We start from the raw sequence: 25,354 nt of genomic DNA, 5'->3' as shown, positions 1-25,354 counted from the left end.
ATAAAATATGTTCGACTGTAATCATCTCTAGATAAAATCATATAATCATGCTAGAGGCCAAAACATGCATGTACATAATATATAATATAATCTAATTTGAGAAAGGCGTGTAGGGGATAAGACTACTCACATCTTATTAAAAGACTCAACACACGTATCCCTCAGGTCTATTAATCAACCGCCACTCGACGCTGGTGAGATCCCCGGGGTCTCGAATAAGGGGGTTCAGAGTCTGAAAATGTTTAAGTAACATAAAGTTAGTTGTTTATCTGATTATAATTCGTTTGAGTAAAATATGATATTTTATTAGGTTTAATATTGATTAGATTTATAGGATAAATTTAATTGTGACAATATTAATATGCTATTTATATTTATTTAATAAAATTCTAATTTGATAATTATAGAAAATAAGTATATAGTAATTTATTTCCTTTTTGTAAATAACCAAGACGACTATATATATATGATTTAATAAAAATATAATTATGAAATAATATTATTACTAGTTATTTTGTACTACTTACTCTTATTTAACTAATCCTATATTATACGTAAAATAATCATTATCCTACTATACAAAAATAATCTGCAAGTATAGTATTCTATTTTATACAAACTATTAGACAATACTAATATACTAAAAATAGACATATATAAAATAAATTAAATATAAATATAAGATTATTATCAATAAGACTACATATATTAACTAATAAATAATAACTAAAACTCTAAATAAATTTATAGGCAATATTTATAATTGTAATTAATAAATTATTATACTAAAATGCTTAGTAAAATTATATTAGTGAGTATAAATTATCAAAATAATTAATTACCTAAATAGACTATGTTACTTATCATTAGGAAGTAATTATATATAAAAATAATAATAATCCTCTTCCAACATAGTCTGCTATACAACAAGAGGCGGCTCACCTAGGCTGCGGCGGTGGCGGCGGCGACGGCGACAACGACAGCGGCGGGTCGGCGTTGATAAGAGAAGGGAGAGAGCTCGAGAGGGAGAGGTGATTGAGAGAGAGGAGGGTAAGAGAGAGAGAACGAGAGAGTTAGAGAGAGAGCACTAAATAGAGAGAAGGTGGTGAGGGGTGTGGCGGTGACGACAGCGATAGCGAGTAGCCGTCGGCGAGGAGAGAAAGAGAGAGAGGTGATAGAGAGAGAGAAAGAGAGGAGGGTAAGAGAGAGAACGAGGGAGTTAGAGAGAGAGAGAGAAGGTGGTGCGGCGGTGACGGCGAGAAGCCGTTGGCGAGGAGAGAAAGAGAGAGGTGATAGAGGGAGAGAAAGAGAGGAGGGTAAGAGAGAGAGAGAGGAGGGTAAGAGAGAGAGAAAGAGAGAAGGGTAAGAGAGAGAGTGAGAGAGGGAACGAGCGAGTTAGAGAGAGGGCTATAGAGAGGGACGGTGAGGGGGGGTTGCGGCGGCGATGGCAGCGACGACAGCGATAGGCTGGCGTCAGCAAGGGAAGGAGAGAAAGAGAGAGGGAGAGAGAGAGAGAGGGAGAGAGAGACCAAAAGAGAGAGATTTAGAGGGAGAAAGAGAGAGATAGTGGAGGAGTTGAGGCGGTGCCGGGGCCTGCCGCGGCCAGCTAGCCACAGCCCGTTAGCTGCGTTAGCGACAGTGGGCGCGTGGCGCCCCCACCATACAAGCTGGCACGAGACCGGCCACAATGTGGCCAGCCACGTCGTGCCCAAAATTTTTTTTTTAGGGTTGGGTTGTTACATTTTCCTTCCCCCCTTATAAAAATTTTGACCCCGAAATTTAAATCACACTAGTATTATAAGAAAATCTACATATCTAGTTCTAGTACCTTCTAATCAAATCGACAACTGCACAATCTTACTTTTTCAAATCTATAAGTTATACCACCACAAGTAACTCCCTTACAAAATTAACTTTTCTAGATCTAGGTCAGTTAGGTAATCATACCATGTCTATACATATCAATAATACCATTGGTCTACAAGAAATAATGCATTCATTCTACTCCAAAATACCTCAAGCTATCCCAATTGATCACTTTTCCTGCTAACTACAACAATACACAGCGTAATGCCATAATCACCTATGATAATACGATACAACCTATTCAAGTAAATTATCTCCAATCTACTGAATATATACTCCAATCTCAAACATACTCAAATGATTATCCCTCAATACTATCAATAATACCAACTAGAACGATAATTACAAGTTATTTCAAGAATATCTGAAAGACTTAACTCATACTTCTCTTTCTAATAAATAATGTCATTAATCTAAACATACTCAGTATCATTCGATATCCTCATAAAATTTAGGCAATAGCACAAAGTCTCTTATTTAAAGTGCACTGCTCATATGGTTAAACCATTATACAAATTACTAGATAAATCAATATAAGAGATCACACCTATCCATATAAGACTACAATATCAACATGTATTCATAATACATTCTTCAGAATAACATGCAGTGCATCAACTCCAACCTATCAATGTAAATCCTAATGCAACCTCAAACGAATTTATACACTCTTCTGATTCTCCACATTATCTTCCTTCTTAATGTACAATATCTGAAAGGTTAAAATTCAAACTATTTTAAGAAACATACATGATAAACTTTATAATGATCTTTCTATCAATCACTTCTATATCCAAACTATTCATTCATCGATTCACATAATTCCAGTTTGATCATTATCTATTTAATTACTATCACTACTAGTATATCCAAACTATTCATTCCCCGATTCACATATAGAGAACGTCTTTTGGTGCGTTTGAACGCTATCGTGTGCATTCGAACGCAATCGATGGGAAAGTTCTAGAATTAGGATTTCATATTGTTTTAGGACTTGTTGGCTAGCCTCTATATATATGTGGATGGCAGCCAACTTCATTCTGCTATTGGATTATTGATTTTTCTTACCTCCTATCTTTTCTCTAAGCTTTTCCCTCCTCCCTCTTCACCATCCTTCCACCTCTATCGTTGGCAAGGTTTCTCCTAACTTCTAATCTCCCTCATCTGTCGAGTCACCCATCTTCTTTGGGATCTCGACCACTTTGTTCTTTTCGTCTATATCTCATAATCACATTAATCATTCACCTTCATCTCCATACCCATCCATAACCCTACATTCACTTCACCCGTTACCACCACCATCACCTTCCCAGTTTTAGTCAGAATCGGTGAAGGACGTAAATACGAAAGTTGTAGATTAGAAAGTTTAGAATCGAATCCACTTAGTTTTGTAATTTTTGGACTACCAGAAAATATTTGACGAATATTTTTCCACAGTTGCGCAAACTGCTTCCTACAGTAAATTCAGATCTTAAAGAATTGTTTTCGTAGCCGACCTTTTGGTACAAGAATCCATCAATTTGGTATTAGAGTCTATCATTGGTATCAGAGCCTATCAATTTAGTATTAGAGTCTATCATTGATATTAGAGCCTATCACAGAGCCTATCAATTAGTATTAGAACCTATCATTGGTATTAGAGCACGCAAACCTCAAACCTCCATTAATGATTGAAATAAGAAAGACTCAATCCACGATGACCATAACCGTGAGGACCACGGCAAGACTGAGTCAAACAACGTCCATGGGTGTGAATATGGACTTGGTGAATGAACTTAGGGGCATGTTCTGTACATTGCTGCATATAGTTGACATAATTCAAAAGGATCACAATGATTTCAAAGAATATGTCATGAACCAATTGGATTCGTTATCTCCTCAACAATGATCGGAGTTTCAAAAAGGACCAGCGATGGGACCTTATCGAACCGATACCCCATAGGTCTAGGTGCATCATGTGAGTGTCAATGATCCCCTCCTACCTATGCCTACACATCATCCCCTATCTCCGTTACAAAACTCAAGACCGGCGGTGGTGGAACCCGAGAGGCATGTGGCACTGGTGCACTTCGTCGATGAGGAAGATTGGCACTTTGAGGATGAGGTTGATCCATTTGGAGATGGAGATGTGTTAGGTTTTTATTTGTTGGCAATTATGTACAAAATATTCCAAGTGTATTTTTTTATGTATATGAGCTTTACACGAGTCTAGAATATCTCTAGTTTGAAGAATTGCAAGATTATTGGAGAAAAGTCGTTGAGTTCACACCGCGTTCACAAATGCGTTCGAACGCGGGTATTGCGTTCACACAAATAGAGAGCCGCGTTCACAAACACGTTCGAACGCGGGTACTGCGTTCACACAGACTGAGAGCCGCGTTAACAAACGCATTCGAACGCGAGTACTGCATTCACACAGACCGAGAGCTATGTTCATAAACGCGTTCGAACGCAACCTGAAGAATTCAAGCTGTCGTGTTCGAACGCACTCGGGCCCATTCGAACGCACCTGAGATCAAGTCATGCCCGTTCGAACGCACTCGGGTCGCGTTTGAACGCACCAACGAAGTTTGATAAAATTAGACTTTTGTGAGTACGGATAAGACTTGGATTTGGCTCTATTTTGGAGATCATATATAAGGATTGTAATGCCCTATCTCTAGTGTGGTTGAAGAAGCATTATTGAAGGAGACTTCTTGAGGCTACATCGGTTCTTCAACTAACAAGATTCCACTCATCAACAAAAGTTAATCTTTCGTCTTAAGGGCTATCTAGATGAAAGATCAATCTCGAGGGTTATTGAGGTTGGACTTCAATCATGAGAAGCAGTGAATCGTGGGTTTTAGCGAGCAAGACTGAGAAGAACAAAGTCGTTTGGATCGACGGGTTGTTTTGTGAGTCAGTCTTGTAACTGCTACTATTATAGTGATTGGTTTTGATCCGAGTTTGGATCCGTGGTTTTTTTCCATTTGGGTTTTTCCATGTTAAAATCTTGGCGTTCATCTCTGCTTTCGTTCTTAATATTTCTGCGAACTTTTACTTAAGCGAACAAGTGATATCATTGCCTAGTATTTAGGTACATACTTGTGTCTAAGGGTTTTTCAATTGGTATCAAAGTAGGTTCTCTCACCCTTTGAGAGAGATCAGATAGGCATGGATTTTCATAGAGATGGACCATCATCTATTAGACCTCCTATCCTAGATGGATCAAATTATGGATATTGGAAAGCTAGGATGAGAGCTTACTTGAAGTCTATAGATGAACGAGTATGGTTTGTCGTTGTGAACGGTTGGAGTTCACCAATGTACATGGTGGATGATAAACTTGCTGATAAATCGATAGATTCATGGGATAGGTCAGACTATGAAAAAGTTGGATGGAATAGCAAGGCAAATAATGCAATTTTTAGTTGTGTTTCCTCGGAAGAATTTAGAAAAATTTATACTTGTGAGATAGCAAAAGAAGCTTAGACAATCTTAGAAACTACTCACGAAGGAACTATGGCTGTAAAACTTTCTAAACTTCAGAGGTTGACTACTAGTTTTGAAACTCTACGTATGGAGGAGAATGAGACATTTGATGAGTTCTATGCAAAGCTAAGTGATATAGTCAACTCCAGTTTTAACCTAGGAGAGAAAATTTCTAAAAACAGAATTGTCCGTAAGATCCTTAGGTCTCTTCTAGAGAGGTTTCAGGCGAAAGTTACAGCTATTGAGGAAAGTAAGGACATCGATTCTATGAAAGTTGAACAATTGGTAGGAAATCTACAAACATTTGAGTCCAGTCTTTCAAAACTGAGGAAGTCCAAAGGGATTGCTCTATCCACAGTTGAAGAAATTATAGAGGAGTCTGATGATGAAGGTGATTTAGATGTTGAGATGTTGGCCATGTTCGTCAAAAAGTTTAATAAATTTTTTCGAAAGCCAAACAAGTTGAATGCTAAAAAACTTGAGAAAAGCAAAGCCTTTGTGAAAAAGAAGAATACTGCGAGTTCGAATATAGGTTTGAGCAACAACAGTGTCAAACAGAAAAATAAGAATTCTGAGAATAAAGTTCGATGTTTTGAATGTTCTGGTTTTGGACACATAGCACAAGAATTCCCTAATCGCCTTAAGAAGAAGGGTAAAGCTATGAAAGTTACTTGGGATGACTCAGATGAATATGATGATGATTCCGGAAAAGACGAAGAAAACTTTGTTGCTTTTGCCTCTTCTCTACTTAATATCGATTCTGTTGTTGATACTAATAGTACATATGAGCAGGATATGTTACCAGCTGAGGAAGATGAATCTGAAATTCAAAAGGCATATAATGACCTGTACCTGGAGTCGTTTAAACTCAAGAAAAGCAATCTTAGACTACTTCAACGACTCGAGGTAATCGAACTAGAAAGAATTCAATTTGAAGAGAAGTACAAATTGGAACTTGAACGTGTCAAAGACCTTTCTGAACAACTTGACAATGCAAAAAATAAAATGAAGGCTGATGAAATTGAACTAGAGCGACTGAATAAGGAAGTGACATTTCTAAAAGGGAAGAAGAAACTTGATGAGATTCTAAAGGCTCAGATCTCTAGAAAAGACAGGTATTTTGTTGGATACACTAGTAATTCAAATAATAATAAAATTGTCTTCGTTTCTACAGGTATACAAAAGGAAGAATATCTGAAGTCATCAACCGCATTTACAAAGCAATCCTGGTTGAATGCTTCTAAACTGAAGGTGAATCTACAAACTGGTGAATCCTCAACGGCACCAAAGGTAAACTTTAGTCACACTCCTCGACAAAAGGTGAGTAGAAAAGGGATTGTTTCGACATGCTATCATTGCGGCATTCTAGGGCATATTCAACCTCATTGCAAATTTTTGCAAAAACCTAGAACCGCTTTCATTTATGGAATGAAAACAAAGGCCATATGGGTCAAAAAAAATGATTTGAAATGTTATATTGTGCATACAGCCTTGAAAGCTTTAAATTCTAATTTGTGGTATTTAGATAGTGGCTGTTCAAGACATATGTCGAGTGACAAGTCGTTATTTTCTAATCTTGAAAAGCATGAAGGGGGAGTTGTGACATTCGGAGATGGTAATTCATCCAAGGTAATAGGTAAAGGAAAGGTTAGTTCTCCAGGGGTTCTTATTCTTGAAAATGTACTTTATGTTAAGGGCTTGAAAGCAAATCTTCTGAGTATTAGTCAATTTTGTGATGAAGATTATGAGGTAAAATTCTCCAAAAATGATTGTATTATTCTATATCATGGTGGTAATGTTATATGTTATGGATCTAGAACATCTGATAATTGCTATGTTGTTGGAACATCACATAAACTAAAATGTAACAGTGCCTCTTTCGACATTGCAGATCTTTGGCATCAACGTCTTGGACATGTGAATCACAAGGAATTATTTACTCTGTCCAAACAAGAAGTGGTAAGAGGAATACCTAAGATGAAAGCAATGTCAAATTGGAAAACAAATTCGGATCTCACACAAGAAGGTAAATGCAGCTACCACCGACCGTGTGCTTCAATTAGTTCACATGGACTTGATGGGTCCAACAAAAACGGAAAGTCTTGGAGGTAAACGCTATATATTCTTAATGGTCGATGATTACTCCAGATATACCTGGGTTGCCTTTCTACGTGAGAAGTCTAAAATCTTTGAAGTTTTTAAATCACTATGCTTAAAATTGCAGAATGAAAAATCTACAACCCTAGTTAGGATTCGTTCTGATCATAGTAGAGAATTTGAAAATGAAAATTTTTCTATATTTTGCGATTCTCTTGGTATTCAACATGAGTTTTCAGCTCCTATAACTCCACAACAGAACGGAATTGTTGAAAGAAAGAACCGAGTTATGTAGGAAATGGCTAGGGTTATGCTTCACGCTAAACAGGTTACTCAAAGGTTTTGGGCGGAGGCGGTCAATACAGCGGTACATGTGATAAATCGTGTTTATCTAAAACCAAATACAAAAATGAATGCTTATGAAATCTGGAAAGGTAAGAAACCTAGTGTTAAATATTTTTGAGTTTTTATTAGTAAATGTTATATCTTGCGTGATCGAGAATATTTGACTAAATTTGACACTAGAAGTAGCGAAGGCATCTTCTTGGGGTATTCGAATAATAGTAGAGCTTACAGAGTATTTAATCTTGACACTTCTACTATTATGGAATCTGCTAATGTTATGATAGATGAATCCACGACTGATTTAACTAAAGCTACTCCTATTTCTGTTTCTGCAGATACATATGACAAAAAAATAGGAAAGGAGCATGATCTGGAAATTGAGAATCAGGACGAGGACAAAGTTGAAATGAACAAAGATGACTGCAACGTACCGGAACCATCTGCCAGAGTGAAATCAAATCATCCACTTTCACAAGTGATCGGAGACGTGAATGAACCAATTAAGACAAGATGACAAATCCAAAGTGAGGTATCATTTACTTGTTATACATCTTCTTTTGAACCTAAAAATGTGAAGGAAGCATTGTTAGACGATTCTTGGGTTAATGCTATGCATGAGGAATTAGAGCAATTTTCTAGGAATGATGTGTGGTATTTAGTTCCTAGACCTAAGAATGTGAACGTCATTGGAACAAAATGGATTTACAAGAATAAAAGTGATGAACATGGCAATATAGTTTGAAATAAAGCTAGACTCGTAGCACAGGGATATACTCATGTTGAGGGTATAGATTTTGATGAGACATTTGCTCCTGTTGCTAGATTAGAATCTATTCGTATACTGCTTGTTATTGCTTGTCACTTAAAATTTAAATTGTTTCAAATGGATGTGAAAAGTGCTTTCTTGAATGATACTCTGAATGAAGATGTTTATGTGGAACAACCGAAAGGGTTGGAAGATAAAAAATTTCCTTCTCATGTGTTTAAATTGAAGAAGGCCCTCTACGGGCTAAAACAAGCTCTAAGAGCTTGGTATGAGAAGTTGACCACTTTTTTAGTGGATCCCGGAGTGGACAAGACATTGTTCATTAGATGGTCGAACAATAGTTTAGTTGTGGCTCAAATATATGTGGATGACATTGTCTTCGGGGCAACGAGTCAATCATTAGCTAAGGAGTTTGCAGATCTTATGCATAGTCATTTTGAGATGAGCATGATAGGTGAGTTAAAGTTCTTTTTGGGACTTCAAATTACTCAATTGGAAAGAGGGATATTTATCGCTCAAACCAAGTATGCTAAGGATCTTGTGACTAAATTCGGTTTAGAAAATGCAAAACATGCTGGAACTCCTATGAGTACAACTACCAAACTAGGTAAGGATATTTCAGAAAAAAGTGTTGATTCAGACACTTTATAGGAGCATGATTGGTAGTCTTTTGTACTTAACTGCTAGTAGACCAGACATTGCATTTAGTGTCGGTGTGTGTGCTAGGTTTCAGTCTGAACCTAAGGAGACACATTTGTTTGTTGTGAAACGTATTATAAGATATGTCGATGGCACAGTTGACTTAGGTATCTGGTTTACGTATGACTCGGGAGCTATCATATCTGGATACACGGATTCTGATTGGGCAGGTTCATGTGATGATAGAAAAAGTACCTCAAGGATTTGAGTATCTTCGTACTTTTTTAGGGATTTGTGCTTTGGATTGATTTTCTTTTGGTTTGGTTTGCGTGTTTCTTTTTTATTATTTATTTTTGTTTCTTTTTAGGTTTTCTTTACTCTGAACTTTTCTTTGTTTTTAGTTTCATATTTGTCAAGAGTTTTTGTCATAAAAAAAATAAATTTGATGCACTTCTAGACTTAAAATATACTCTTGACATATAAATATGATTTTTCTCTTGATTATGAGTTATAATAGTCAATTTTGTCATCTTGTAGTATATTGTATCATTTTTGATTTGTTCACTTTCTGGACTTCTATGATAATTAAACTAAATTTAATGCACTCATAACGTGTGTATATTCTTGAGTGAGCATTACATCATGAATATTTTTTTAAATAGCTCATTATTGACGTTGATTTGCATAGTTTGACGTCATGCTTAGTCATCACAAATGTATTCATAAAATATCAGTGAAAAGAGCTACAATGAGTTTGTGTGAAAGCCATCTTGTTTAGAGTCCAGTTTGACTCAGTACATTGCTTGCAAATTAAATAAATTTTTTTGATGTTTGTGAATATCTTCTTGCACATTGTTTGATATGTACTACAAGAAAAGTGCTACCTACTCATGTGTGAAAGCCGTCATTGCACCTATATGGTTTATGTATAAAAAATAATAATACAGGAAAAATTCCTGTTCGGTCATGGAGAATAAGTCGAAAAGTGCAAATTTAAATACTAAGTCGGTTTGACTACTGTGTTGTATCATTATTTAAATAGGAAAGTTTATTTAAGAAGAATGTTTCATGTTATCTATGCTCACCTTGCATATGTATATTGTTATGATCAATCAAGATTAATTTAATTTTGAGTGATGCATTAGAATTGATTATAATATGCTTTTGATGATTTGATTGATCTATGTATGACTTATTTCATTCGATTGTCATATTCTATGTCTTGAATCTATTTTGTATTTCTAGAGGTGCATCTCGCAAGCGTTCGAACGCAATTTTTTGAGTTCGAACACGGTGACTGGCACGTTCGAACGCTCAGACTGGTGCGTTCGAACGTACTCGAGGATTCTTTATATATTGCGTCTGAACCCAAGGGTTTTCATCTTCCATCTTCCAAATCCTAGAAACCCTTCATTTTCTCCCTCTCAAATCTTCAAGATCTTGGTATTTTTCATCAAATTTCTCACTACAAACCCTTTTAAAGGGTCGTTCTCCTTCGGATCTAGCATCTTTCGATCGAATTTCATAGTTTTTCTTCACTTTTGCGAGGTATGATCATCCATCAATTTTCCTATTTTTTATTCAATTAAGTCTCTTGATCTTGATTGATTTCGTGCATTTTCGAGTTTTGATCACGTTAAAGTTACTATCTTGATGTTTCTTGTGTGATTGAACGTGATATCTTAGCGTTTTCAAGTGGATGATGGATTTCATTTAGGGCCTTCATGGTTTCTTAAATTTTTTTATTTCTTGCTATCTTTTTGTTTGCTTTGGGCATGTATTGAATCTTGCATCTTGTTTTTTTCTCAAGAATGCCTAGAAAAGCTGCAGTTTCCAAGAAACCTAGGCCACCTTCCTCACCTACTTCGGCTCCCAAGTTTTCGACATCTACGGCTGCGGGGCATTACAAACACAATTTTGGCACTCGACCTGTTATTTGTGAACGGCCCGTGGTCATTTCTGATTTTTCTGCCTTAGGGATCAAACAGATCTTTACTGAGCGAGGATGGTTATCCGTGTGTTGACTGCATATGTGGAAGTGGTTAGAGAATTTTTCTATAATGCCACGGTTTTAGAACACTGTATACGTTCTACTATCCGTGGGGTTTCGATCTACTTGGACTCCGATGTTATTCGTGCAGAACTCCAACTTCCTGATGGTGAGTTCCAGTATCCATCGTCTACTCCACTCCCTGATGTCAATGAATTTGCTGGTATTGTGTTAATTAAAGGGGAACGTTGAAAGGGTAATAAGATGCCTCATGCGAAACTGACATTAGTGGCTCGCATGCTTCACCTGCTTTGTCTGTACAACGTCACCCCCAAGACTCGCCATTCCAGTATTAGTCCTGATCGTGCCTTCCTCCTTCATGCGATGTTGTCGGGAGTTTCTGTTGATTTGGCTGCGGTAATCTACGATTCCATTCTAACAGCTACACAGAAAGAAGCGCCCCGTGAAAGGTTGTCGTTTGGCATATTTATTACAAATTTGTGCAATCAGAGTGGGGTGCGCATGGATGCCACAGAACCTTCTCTTACTTCGTAAAAACCATTGGATCGGATTACTCTTAAGCGGAGTCAAGCTCATGATTAGTCATCTCCTCTCAAGCCGTCCTCTTCCGCCGTTGGACGTTCCGCACACCTTGATATTTCTTACGACAGTTCGGACGATGACTCATCTCACACTAAGAGGTAGTTACCACAGTTCACTAACCGTTTCGATCAGCTTAGCACTCAGGTGCAGGACCTCCATTCGGTCGTGAATGATTTACGAGCTGAGCAAGCACGTCAGGGGACCGTTCTAGACTCTATCTTGTCGATTCTTCATCGTCAGTTCCCTCCGAGTTCCTAGGCTTTGGCATTTGTTCCAAAAGGGAGGTGAGTGAGTGTGAGTTTAGGAGTTTACTGGTGTAGGGGGAGTAATGACATAGGGGGAGTTTACTAGGTTCTGTTTACTGCTTAAATACCTTTGCGTGAATACTTGTGAACTTTGTCTGCTTAAATACTTTTGAACTTATGCTCCATTGATAACTTGTGTTTGGATTGTTTATTCATTTCAAGTTATTTTCACTTGATCTTGGATTGGTATATGTTTATTTGTAGGGATTGATGTGCAAAATATTCTAGACTTGTTGATTGCTCAGTTTGAAGTCTTTGTATTATCTTGTAACCTAGGTGTTTTGTCACAAATTGCCAAAGGAGGAGATTGTTAGGGTTTTATTTGTTGGCAATTATGTACAAAATATTCTAAGTATATTTTTTTCATGTATATGAGCTTTACACAAGTCTATAATATCTCTGGTTTGAAGAATTACAAGATTATTGGAGAAAAGCCGTTGAGTTCATACCGTGTTCACAAACACTTTCGAACGCGGGTATTGTGTTCACACAGACAAAGAGCCGCGTTCACAAATGCGTTCGAACGCAACCTGAAGAATTCAAGCTTTCACGTTTGAACGCACTCGGGCCCGTTCGAACGCATCTGAGATCAAGTCATGCCGTTCGAACGCACCAACGAAGTTTGATAAAATTGGACTTTCGTGAGTACGAATAAGACTTGGATTTGGCTCTATCTTGGAGATCATATATAAGGATTGTGATGCCCTATCTCTAGTGTGGTTTAAGAAGCATTATTGAAGGAGACTTCTTGAGGCTACATCGGTTCTTTAACTAACAAGGTTCCACTCATCAACAAAAGTTAATCTTTCGTCTTAAGGGCTATCTAGACGAAAGATCAATCTCGAGGGTTACTGAGGTTGGACTTCAATCACGAGAAGCAGTGAATTGTGGGTTCTCACGAGCAAGACTGAGAAGAACAAAGTTGTTTGGATCGACGGGTTATTTTGTGAGTCAGTCTTGTAACTGCTACTTTTTATTACAGTGATTGGTTTTGATCTGAGTTTGGATCCGTGGTTTTTTCCCGTTTGGGTTTTTCCACGTTAAAATCTTGGCGTTCATCTCTGTTTTCGTTCTTAATATTTCTTCGGACTTTTACTTAAGCGAACGAGTGATATCATCGCCTAGTATTTAGGTACATACTTGTGTCTAGGGGTTTTTCAAGATGGATGTGCTCGAGGATTTCCAAGGCGGTGATCCAACGGATTAGGTGTTCAAAGTTGAACAATATTTTGATTGTCAAGGTACAATAGAAGATGCACAAGTTCAGATGGCAAGCTTTCACCTCCAAGGAATGGTATTGCATTGGTATAGATCGGTTATTCATGGTGGAGGATTTACTCGATGGGCTGAGTTTTGTAGAAGGATTACATGAAGATTTGGGACAGGGGCATATGAAGATTTTGCTACCATATTAAGCAAGATGGTTCAAAGGACGATCGTATTGGAGTACCAAGCTGAGTTTGAAAGAGTTAGTAGTCGTCGTGAGCCACCTTGGCCCGAACTGACATTGATCAGCACATTTATATCAGGGCTGCAAGAGGAGATACAAGCGGATGTTCGTGCTCTATGTCCTACTACTCTTGAGGAGACCTTTGAGAAGACTGTGAGGATAGAGCAAAAGCATAAGGCTCTAAAGATGGCAGCGAAAACTAATTGAGGCAAACGAGATGGGCAGTTTGCACTTAGAACGCCGGCTAGAAATTCTGTGGGTTTAAAAAATAGCGGCTGCGAGCACTAGACCACGACCACCTTTGAGACCTTCTTTAGATGTTAGAGGAGGCACAAGACCCCCAGTTCAAACTCTCACACCTGCTTAGGTGGAGAAGTGAAGAGTGAAGGACCTTTGCTTTTGATGCAATGAACGTTTCACCCCCGGTCATCAGTGTGGAGGAAGATATCCAAGCTGAAATATCGATGCATGCATAATCGGGTACTTCCGCATCGAGGATGTTATGGGTAGACAAACTCGTTAGAAAGCATTGTGTGCACATCCTCATCACACAATTTTCTAGACAAGAGGTTAGTGAGGAGTTTGAGTTTAGATGTTGAACCGACCACCGGATTTGACACGACTATTGGAGACGGCACGAAGCTTAAGGCAAAGAGCTTGTGTCGCTAAGTCGGTATACAGGTGCAAGGACACGACATTATTATGGACTTGTATCCGTTGGCGCTGTAAGAAGCAGACATTGTCCTTGACACTCAGTGGTTACAGAGTTTGGGACCCATCACATTTGATTTTCAGAGCATGTGGATGAAATTTAAATAAGGAAACAAAGATGTGCGGGTTGATGGCATTCGGTCTTCGCCAATTCTTGCGATGCAGCCCTTGGTGGGGCTGCCTTGTGCGTATGATTTGGCCTATCTTCTTCAATTAGGACCAGCAAGTGATGAGCCTCAAATGAGATACTACTATTCAATTGTCTAATTTATTAGATAACTTTTTTGGACTGTTTGAGGTGCCACAGGAGTTGCCACTAAGGAGAGCGGCATACTATCGCATAGAGATTATACCCGAGGCTATACCGGCGAACGAGAGGCCATATTGGTATCCACATGTGCAAAAAGAAGTTATCTCAAATATGGTAGCTGAGATGTTGGAGCAAGGTCTCATTCAACCAAGTCGTAGCTCATACTCATCCCCCGTGCTATTGGTGCAAAAAAAGGATGGATGGGACATGGCATTTTTGTGTTGACTATCGGGCACTAAACGCTATTACCGTCAAGGATCGATATCCTATTCCGGTTATAGAGGAGCTACTGGACGAGCTTGCAAGGGTGACTATATTCAGCAAGCTTGACTTGAGGGCTGGGTATCATCAAATTAGAGTTCACCCGGCGGATGTGCACAAAACTGCATTTTGGACTTCGGACGGGCATTACGAGTTCCGAGTGATGTCTTTTGGTCCTACCAATGCTCCAGCTACCTTTCAAGGCCTCAGGAATGATATATTTCGGCCTCTATTGCGAAGGTATGTCTTGTTATTTTTTTATGACATTTTGGTGTATAGTAGGAATTAATTGGAGCATTGGCGGCATTTGGAGGATGTGTCGAATTTGTTGAAGCAAAACCAATTGAAGATCAAGAAGTTCAAGTGCCTATGGGGAGTATCACAAGTGGAGTATTTAGGCTGCATCATTTCAGCAGAATGTGTAATGGCGGATCCTCAAAAGTTTGTATACATGATCGCTTGGCCTATTCCTACTACTACCATCGGATTGAGATAATTTTTTTGGCTGACCGGATACTATCGCCACTTCATCGCCGGGTACGGCAAGATCGCTTCTTTGTTGAAGGACTCTTTTAGATGGACAGATGAAGCACTACAGCTTTTGAAAAACTGAAAACAATAATGACAATGGCAACCATTCTAGCGCTACCAGACTTTACCAAAGAGTTCATTATGGAATGTGATGCATCGGGTGTTGGCATAAGAGCTTTACTAATGCAAGGAGGACGTCTCATTGCCCATCTTAGCAAGGCTTTATCACAAAAATCTCAACAATTATCGACATATGAGAGAGAGATATTGGCAATTCTGCATGCATTGACAAAGTGGAGGCCTTATTTGATCAGTAGATGATTCATTATACAAACCGATCAAAGGACTCTTTCATACTTTATGGGACAGCGTATACAGACTCCAGTATAGCGGAGATGGGTCACAAAATTATTGGGGTATGATTATAAAATACAATATAAGAAGGGAACAGAAAATAGAGCGGTGGATGCACTATCGCGCCAACCCGATACCACCGAGCTTGCAACCTATTCTTCTCCTATCTTTCCCTTCCTTGACGAGCTAAGGTATGCATGTACATCTGATACAGATATTTTGAGATTGTTGCATGAGGTGTTGGATGATCCAGAGCGCCATCTAGAGTGATAAGCTTTGATACCAATTGTTAAGCTCTAATACCAAATTGATAAGCTCTCATACCAAATTGATAAGCTCTCATACCAAATTGATAAGATCTGGAACTAAAGATAGGCTACGCAATGATTCCTTCAAGATCAAGATGTATTACAGAAATCAGTCTGCACAATTATGCGAAAATATTCGTCAGATATTCTCCGGTAGTCAGAAAATTACGAAACTAATTGGGTTAGATCCGTAACTTTCTGATCTACAGCTTTCGTATCTATTTCCCTGGTTTTGGTTCGATCTGTAGAATGGATGAAAATACAGAGAACACATATTGTGCGTTCAAACGTGGTCAGGCAAGTTCGAACGCCCTTGCAAATGCCTGTATCATGTTCGCACTGTTACGATCCTTCCTCGGCTATAGGCTCTGATACCAGCTTGATACGAACCCTCTTTTGGTGCTATGGCCCTGATACCAGATTGTTACGATCTTGCACGGAACTTTGAGATCAGATCTCGAAATATCTTACCGTTGGATCGCTGTGAAATTTTGATATGATGTAGGCCCGGAAAAGAGCTTTCCAACGGATCTAGTTTGAGGCGAATCGGAGTTGGGGATCTCGAGATATCGTTCGTTTAGTGGACGAACGTCAGGATATTTCTGTTTTTGGATTCCGTGGATGAAGGCACGAAATCCTGGGTAATGGTGGATTGTGGAGGGCCGGTGTTGATGGGGTGGCACCGGTGTAAAAGTGATGGTGGAAGGGTTATGGATGATGGAAAGGTTAGAGATAGCGATGGATAAATTGGAAGAAGGGGGAGAAGAGGGCCACTCCTAAGGGACTAGGGTGATTGGCCTGTCGAGGGAGATTAGAAGCGGCGTCGCCGGGGAGATTGAGGGAACGAGAGCGAAGAAGATGAAGGAGGCAAGGCAAACTCAATTCTCAATATTCAATAATAATTTTGGTTGCCCTACACATACTTTTATAGGCTAACCAACAACTCAATCTTATCCTAAAACACAATCTTATCCTAAAACTCAATCTTATCCTAAAATAAATCCAAACTCGAGACGACGTCGGTGAAGTCCGAATCGTATCAAGACAGGGGGAGTGCGCCCATAAACTGCCTCAAATGGGGTCATGCCAATGCTTGAGTGATGAGCGGTATTGTATGACCACTCAGCCCAGGGAAGAAATTTGACCCAATCCTTTGGTCGATCCGCCACAAAGCATCGCAAGTATTGCTCTAGTCCACGATTCACCACCTCGGTTTGGCCATCCGTCTCGGGGTGATAAGCTGAACTAAGATTGATTTGAGTCCCTTGCAATCTGAAGAACTCGGACCAAAACTCACTTATGAAGATGCGATCCCGGTCCGACACGATCGTCCTAGGCATCCCATGCAAGCGTGCCACTTCCCGAACAAAAATTTCAGCAACCTTTTTGCTGAAAACGGGTGAGACAATGTTATGAAATGTGCATACTTGCTCAGTCTATCCACCACAACAAACACCACCGATTGTCCTCGAACTTCCGGCAGCCCCTCGATGAAGTCCATGGAGATATCCTCCCAAATACGCTCCCGGTATCGGTAGTGGTTGCAGTAGCCCGCTAGGCTTGAGTGCCTCCGATTTGGCTCGTTGGCAGATTTGACATTCACGCACATACTTCTTCACGTCCGTCTTCATCCCAGTCCAAGTACAGTTTTGGGCCAGCCGCTTGTAAGTACGTAATACCCCTTCATGACCTGCTATAGGAGTATCATGGAAGTGTGCCATCAATAGCCTCCGTAGGTCTTCGTTTCGGGGTACCTTGATTCGCCCGTGCTCTAGTACTAACCCATTGCGCTCCTCGTGCTCGGGGTTGCTTGAGGGGTTCGCTCTCAACTCCTCCATGAGTCGGACCAGATCACTATCCTCTGCACTGGCTCTTCGTAGATCTGAAAAGAAAGGAAAAGTGGGTGCCGAGAAAGAAGCGAGCTCCCTTTCTTTTGAAAGTTCAAGCAGCGGTTTACTTCCATCCAACAACACTCTCTGACCATCTCTCCAAAAGGTCAATGTGAGGCTTATAAAATCAAAGGTCACGGGCCCCAAGCTCCGAAGCCATTGGGTCCCTAAAACAATATCGGCACCTTGCAAGGCCAATGGATAAAGATCCAATGTGAAAGTTTGGCCTTGCACCTTCAATTCTGCACCTCCACAAATAGAATCTGCTCGCAAGGTGGTGCCATCTCCAATCGTCACATCGAACCCTTCCGTGGGTTCCGACTCGAGCCCAATCTTCCTAAGGAGCCTCTTGTCAATGAAGTTGTGGGTGGACCCGGTGTCAATCAAGATTCTCTTTGTGGTCTTCTTGACTACTCCGTTCACCCGCAATGTCTTTGGCGCCGCCGTCCCCGAATAGGCGTGGAGGGAGATTTCAGCTATAACGTCCTCCACGTTTTGCTCCTCAACTTCTTCTCCTTGTCTAACCGGCGGAGGATGCACAATGAAGGGTTGATGATCCCTCCTTCGGTTTAGATCAACTCGCCGTGGTTCCGGATCGTATCGGCCCGCCCATGGATCTTGATCTCCAATGTGGTCTCCATGGTGATTCGCTCGTCGGATGGGTTCACCCCGCAACTGGTCCTGGTGTAACCATCCTTGCTTGCCTCTGCCCATAGGGTGGTGGTAGCAGCGGCTCTTGTGGTTGCAAAGGCTGAACCGGTGAGGATTGATTCAAGGGGGTGGACTCGCGTCGTGGGGTCGATGGTGCCTTCCCGTTAGACATTGCTTCCCTTGGCGCCCGTAGTTCCCGCATCATCTCCATCATCATCTGGTGGTTGATGGCCATCTGCTCTGAAATAGACCCCAACATGGATAGAACGCTAGGCTCTTCCGTATTCCGATTAGATCGGATGGTTCCGCGGGTGGAAGTCCCCGCAATCGTCTCTTCCTCCTCTATTGGGAGAATCTCTTCTTCATCATCACGCCGTGCAGCCATGGATCTGGTGGTCGTCATTGGAAGCGCTTGTCCGAGGAACGGTGGCTCTGATACCAGATTGTTACGATCCTTCCTCGGCTATAGGCTCTGATACCAGCTTGATACGAACCCTCTTTTGGTGCTATGGCCCTGATACCAGATTGTTACGATCTTGCACGGAACTTTGAGATCAGATCCCGAAATATCCTACCGTTGGATCGCTGTGAAATTTTAATATGATGTAGGCCCGGAAAAGAGCTTTCCAACGGATCTAGTTTGAGGCGAATCGGAGTTGGGGATCTCGAGATATCGTTCGTTTAGTGGACGAACGTCAGGATACTCTGTTTTTGGATTCCGTGGATGAAGGCACGAAATCCTGGGTAATGGTGGATTGTGGAGGGCCGGTGTTGATGGGGTGGCACCGGTGTAAAAGTGATGGTGGAAGGGTTATGGATGATGGAAAGGTTAGAGATAGCGATGGATAAATTGGAAGAAGGGGAGAAGAGGGCCACTCCTAAGGGACTAGGGTGATTGGCCTGTCGAGGAGATTAAGCGGCGTCGCGCCGGGAGATTGAGGGAACGAGAGCGAAGAAGATGAAGGAGGCAAGGCAAACTCAATTCTCAATATTCAATAATAATTTTGGTTGCCCTACACATACTTTTATAGGCTAACCAACAACTCAATCTTATCCTAAAACACAATCTTATCCTAAAACTCAATCTTATCCTAAAATAAATCCAAACTCGAGACGACGTCGGTGAAGTCCGAATCGTATCACGCACATACAGATAACGTCTTTTGTGCGTTCGAACGCGATCGGCGGGAATCTTCTAGAATTAGGGTTACTTATTATTTTAGGACTTGTTGGCTAGCTTCTCTATATATGTGGATGGTAGTCAAATTTATTATGCTATTAGAATATTGATTTCTTGCCTCTCTTTTATCTATCTACCCTAATCTCCCTCCTCCCTCTTCATCATCCTTCTACCTCTACCATTGGCAAGGTTTCTCCTAACTTCTATTCTCCCTCGATTGTCGAACCACCCCTCTTCTTTGGGATCTCGACCACTTTGTTTTCTTCATCTATATCCCTTAATCACATCCACCATCCACCTTCATCTCCATACCCATCCATAACCCTAACATCCACTCCACCCGTCACCACCACCATCACCCACGTAATTCTATGTTTTTGTCCCAGTTGATGTTCGAATCTGCGAAGGGCGTAAATATAAAAGTTGTAGATCAGGAAGTTTGAATCTAATCCACTTGGTTTCATAATTTTCTAACTATAGAATATCTGATGAATATTTTTCCACAATTGCGTGGACTGATTTCTGTAATAAATTCAGATCTTAAGGAATTATTCCGTAGCCGACCTTTTGGTACAAGAACCCATTAATTGGTATTAGAGCCTATCAATTGGTATCAGAGCCTATCAATTGGTATAAGAGCCTATCATGATGTTGAGAAATGCATATGATTTTATTATCCTAATATACCTAATTATCAAGTGGTCAATATGCATCATATGTGGTTGCATTTGATATCATAGTATGGTCATGGTTGGCATGCATCATATGTGTCATATTGAGAGAGAGTTATGATGATGGTATAACATAGAGATTGTTTATACATTATCAAGAATTATATATACTTTGATAAGTTATGACATGATATTTATATTTTATTTATATAATATTGAGGATACATTCATATACTCATTCATGACATAATGCTCTTATATGATTCATATTATCTAGTACACGATTTCTTCTCTATTTGGCATCACTGATTCGGGATAAGGTCTATTCATTGAGCCTTTTTCTCATGACTCTTTATTTTTTTTCTAGCTCCATAGATATTATGGTATGTGATAGCAATTTGAGATATCCTGAGGAGATATTTTAGAGCAAATATGAGGTGAAATATAGACGTGAGATGGTATAGAAGATAGTTTATCTAGATATTAAGTTGTACCATTATTTGATATTGTACTCCATTATATAAACGATGATTTGTGTAATACAGCTGGGATTATAGTGTACTCATGTATTAGTGATTTTAGTTGTATCTTGATGATTTGTCTAGTATGGTTATTGTGGACTTAAATATTCTTATGTTAACAGGCTTATTTGGTTAATAGTATGATTTATTTGGTGATGGATTATATGAGCATTGATATGTTAATAGGTTTTATTTGATGATGTCATAATTATATGGGCATAGGAGTGTATCTATGCACGATGGGCCTCGTCCGACCTATCGCATGCGTCGCGCCTACTGTCTGGGCGCGTGGGCGTGCACGTTCCCATGCCATACAGAGGCATTACACTAGAGCACTAGTGAAGAGTATGCGCTATGGCTTGGCTGGATAATGCCTTGATCCAACATCTCTCGTATGATACGATTCAGACTTCACCTAGTCGTCTCGAGCATAGATACACCTTACAAGTGTCTTTTCTAATTGTGTTATTTATTTTATTTAGAGAAAAATAAAATTTTTGTAGGTTGTGTTGGAACGCGGGAGAGGGTGCATTCGAACGCCCTTGCGAATGTCTGCAATTCACTATTTCTAGGGTTAATAATTATCATTTTGTCTTGTTTGGTTAGCCTCTTAAGGTGTGGATGGCAACCAAAAAGGAGATGATCAATGAATTTAGTTTCTTGCCCTAATCTTCTTCCTCTCCTTCCGTCTCATTCTCTCATCCCACGGCTCCGCAGCCTCTAGCCTCCCTCGACTGGCAACTCACCCCACTCCCTTAGGGTCGACCCACTCCTCTCCTTCTTCAAATCTCTCTCTACCTTCGCCCTAGCCCTTTCCACCATCCATAATCCTTCCCCACCACCTTCCTTGCTGGTGCCACCCATTACCGTTTGCCTACCACCTCCATATTCCACCTAGGATCTCGTGCCTCCATCTGCGGATCCAAAATCACATTCTAATCTGAACCTTGTAAATCGGACTCCCTGATGTTTTCCCACTTATCCAAAGATATCTCCTGATCCCGCTATCCGAATCACTAACATTAGATTTGTTGGAAAGCTCTTTTCTAGCTCTACGACTTATTAAAATTTCATGTTAATCCGATGATTATATCTTCATAAATCGCCTTCTAAAGTTCTATGTAAGGTCTCCTACCCAGAAGTGATAATGAGATAGATCAAACATAATCCAGGGAAGATCGTATCAAAGTGGTATCAGAGCCATCATTTCTCGGACACGTGCTTCCTATGATGACAACCAAAGCCATGGCCGCACGGCAAAACGAGGAGGATGAGATCTCCCAAATGGAGGAGGGGGAAACGACTATGGGAACCTCCACCCGCGGAACCGCCCGACCGAATATGAATATGGAAGAGTCATTTCCCGACCATTCAATCCATGGTCGGATCACTTTCTGAATAGATGACCATCAATAATCAGATGATGATGCGGGAAATATGGCTGACGAGAGAAGCCATGCTGATCGAAAACGCACCGACGACCCCCCGACGCGAGTCTACCACCATGAACCCACCGCCATCGGTTAAGAACCTTCACTAGCAAGAACCCTTGCTGCCACAACCCTTTGGGCAGGGACCAGTAAGGGTGGTTCCACTAGGCCAATTTGCAGGTGAGCCCGTCCGTCGGACAAACCTAAACGGCGATTATCTTGGAGGTCTAGACCCTTGGGCGGAGAAAGACGAACTGGAACCGCGTTGAGTTAATATAAACCGTAGGAGGAATCATCAACCATTCATTATGCATTCTCCTCAGGTTAGACAAGGGCTCGGATATAATCTAGATCAAGACAACGGTATCCGTGGGCGAACTATGCGTCTCAACTTTCCGAAGTTCAAAGGTGGCGACCCGGTCGATTGGTTGTATAGGGTGGAACAACTTTTCACGTAGCAAGCTACAATAGAAGAGCATAGGTGACGCTTATGAGTTTCCACCTTGAAGATGCGGCACTTCATTGGTTTCAGGCAGCTAATGTGCGTGGTACGATGAGTAGTTTAGTGCTCATATTCTTGAGTTTTAATGTTAGGGATGTTAATTGTCCTGATCAGCATAGGTAATTGACCTTTATTATACCCTAATATGTTGAGCTTTTTATTCGGAGGTTTAGTGAGTATCCTATTTGTAGAGTTGTGCAAGTCATCCGTTGTGAGCCGAGTTGGTTGGAGAGAAAATTAGGTGGTAGATTGACTGCCGGCATAATTGTCACTTGTCTGATTTTTCATGGTACACCATATTTGTTTTAACGCCATTTTTGTTTATTACTTTATTTTACGTTGTTTTTCTTTCATTTTGTTTCAGAAAAAAGTGTTGTGTACTCTCACGAATTGGGCTTTTATGACAAGTGACTAAGTGCATGCATCAGGATTACCAGATCAGCTTAGATGTTAGCAATGCGTCAGTTAGTGATGTTAGTGATCTCTTTGGCATAGGTTTGTCATCAGTACCTGTCACCCATCCATTAATGAGTGCGCGTTCATTGCCTTAGTTGTCAAAAGGTTTAGTCACGTGATGATAAATGTTTAGATGTTAATTAGTTTCTTTTACCTACCTTGATTTTATTTACTAATAAGAATGTAAGAGGGGTTGTCTTCAAGTTGTCTAGTATTAAATTAGGATTGCATAATTCTACCGATGAGTGAAAGCAGACTAGCAACCAATACAGATTTGTAGGGGAAATTAAACTCTGTGTGGCTGAGTATTTTGGAACCCTCGATCATTACCCCGGGTGAAATTTCTAAGTATTACATCATGACAGTGTTGTACTTTTATTCTTCTAATAATTGAAGTAGGAGGTTGAAAAAAAAATTATTTAAGGGGTTACGTGGACAGTTAAACCTTTAGTGAGTAATTGTTGCATTTAAATAATTGAGTTGTTAGAACTTCTGCAAATATAAATCATGATGGAGCATAATTTGAACTTCCAGTAATATTTGAAGAACAAGTGAAATGCAACTCTATGTAAGCCTTTTAATAATGGTGTTTCCTACAAGCTATGAATTGTTAGTCTTGCAGATAGCTAAATTTCTAAAACAACATAGTAAGTTGAGTATTCCATGCTTGAGTTTTTCCTTATTATTATGCAATAATGTTTGTGACGACGAGGATAAGTAGTATTAGACTGTTGTCTTATTGAAGATGTGTCGAGATTATTAAAACATGCTATTCCTTCTTTGTTCTGCAACCTAATTTGGGGTGGATATTGCCTCGTATTTGAAACTGTAGGGGATATGATAGCAAGGTCATGAGTATAAAATTATTAAGTATGAATGAATGTCCGCGGGAGAAGAACTAACCATCCTTTAGTAATTTTGTATTTAAGGGATGCTAGCTAGTGACCAACTAGAGTTGCCATAATGTAGGAATTGGAATACTTATATACAAGTTTGAATCACCTAAAGATGAGTATGGTAACAACATAATATGCATTTCAAATTTATTCTTACTAGACTTTAATTAAAATTTGAAGAGTAGACAATGCAAATTGTTTGAAAGTCATTATAGTGAAATGAACTTCTGTGATTGGTGTTATAATGTGAGATCAACATTTTACTGTTAACGGGTGGTCCTTCCTTAATTCGTTGGTAGTAAGAATGAATTTTCCGTTGATAGAAACTCTAGTAGACCGTTATATGAAAAATTCAAACTATTAAGAGCATGTTAATGGTATATTAATATTGTTGGGAGATGACTATATATAATCAACTTGTAAAAGTGGACTCAATGTTACAAATTGTTTGGATTATTTTGGACTGTGAGAGAAGCCTATAGTTGGGTTTTACTAGGATAAGCTTTATGACAATTGATTTGGGTGTCTGTGATTTCTTGTCTTAACTAGTTAGCCTAATAATCTTAAACCTGTGATTTCGGTCCATGACGAAGGAATAGTTGAATTTGTCAGTAGAATCCAAGTAGAACCCTATAGCTAAAGTTCTTATTTTATAAAGTCTTTATTGTATGGTATCCTAAGCTGGGCGTTTAGTAGGGTGAGTATTCGTGCGCAAAATCTGATTTCGACATTTGGATCGGGGATTTTGTAATCTCGACATATCTATGTAGTAATCCGTAATGTAAGAGTTAAGTTAATGGTCTACTCACTTTTGCTATAAATGGGTTTTAAATGATGATTCTTATAAATAAGCGATTAAGACCTTTAGTTGTGATGGATACCAAGTGACTGCAGTTCCTTGCTTTATCTAATTAGATTTTATGAGTTAAGTTTAGCTTAAGGATTGGCGATGTAGTATCCCAAGCTAGGGCGCGCATTATAATGATCATTAGTGAGCAAATTTCAATTTTTGCCCTATCTCAAGGAGTTTTTGTGTGGAGTATTTTCATAGTCACTTGTAGTATAAGAGTAAATTCTTAATATATTTAAATTTCATCGTCAATGTTCCTGCTAATCGCTAGTTAATCTTGGTAAGTCGGCTAAGACTTTAA

At 39.7% G+C, this 25,354-nt stretch overlaps 1 protein-coding gene across 1 annotated transcript in view; it reads left to right on the top strand.

Moving 5' to 3' along the window:
• LOC140788499 (cytochrome P450 89A2-like) overlaps nt 1-25,354 on the top strand; it is a 47,179-nt gene that overhangs the window by 20,724 nt on the left and 1,101 nt on the right. The gene's annotated exons all lie outside the window — the stretch shown is intronic.

Source organism: Typha latifolia, chromosome 5 (assembly GCF_019914945.1).
Source record: "Typha latifolia isolate L0001 chromosome 5, TyphaL0001v2, whole genome shotgun sequence".
NCBI lineage: Eukaryota > Viridiplantae > Streptophyta > Magnoliopsida > Poales > Typhaceae > Typha > Typha latifolia.
This window is presented reverse-complemented; position numbering and strand designations above follow the sequence as displayed.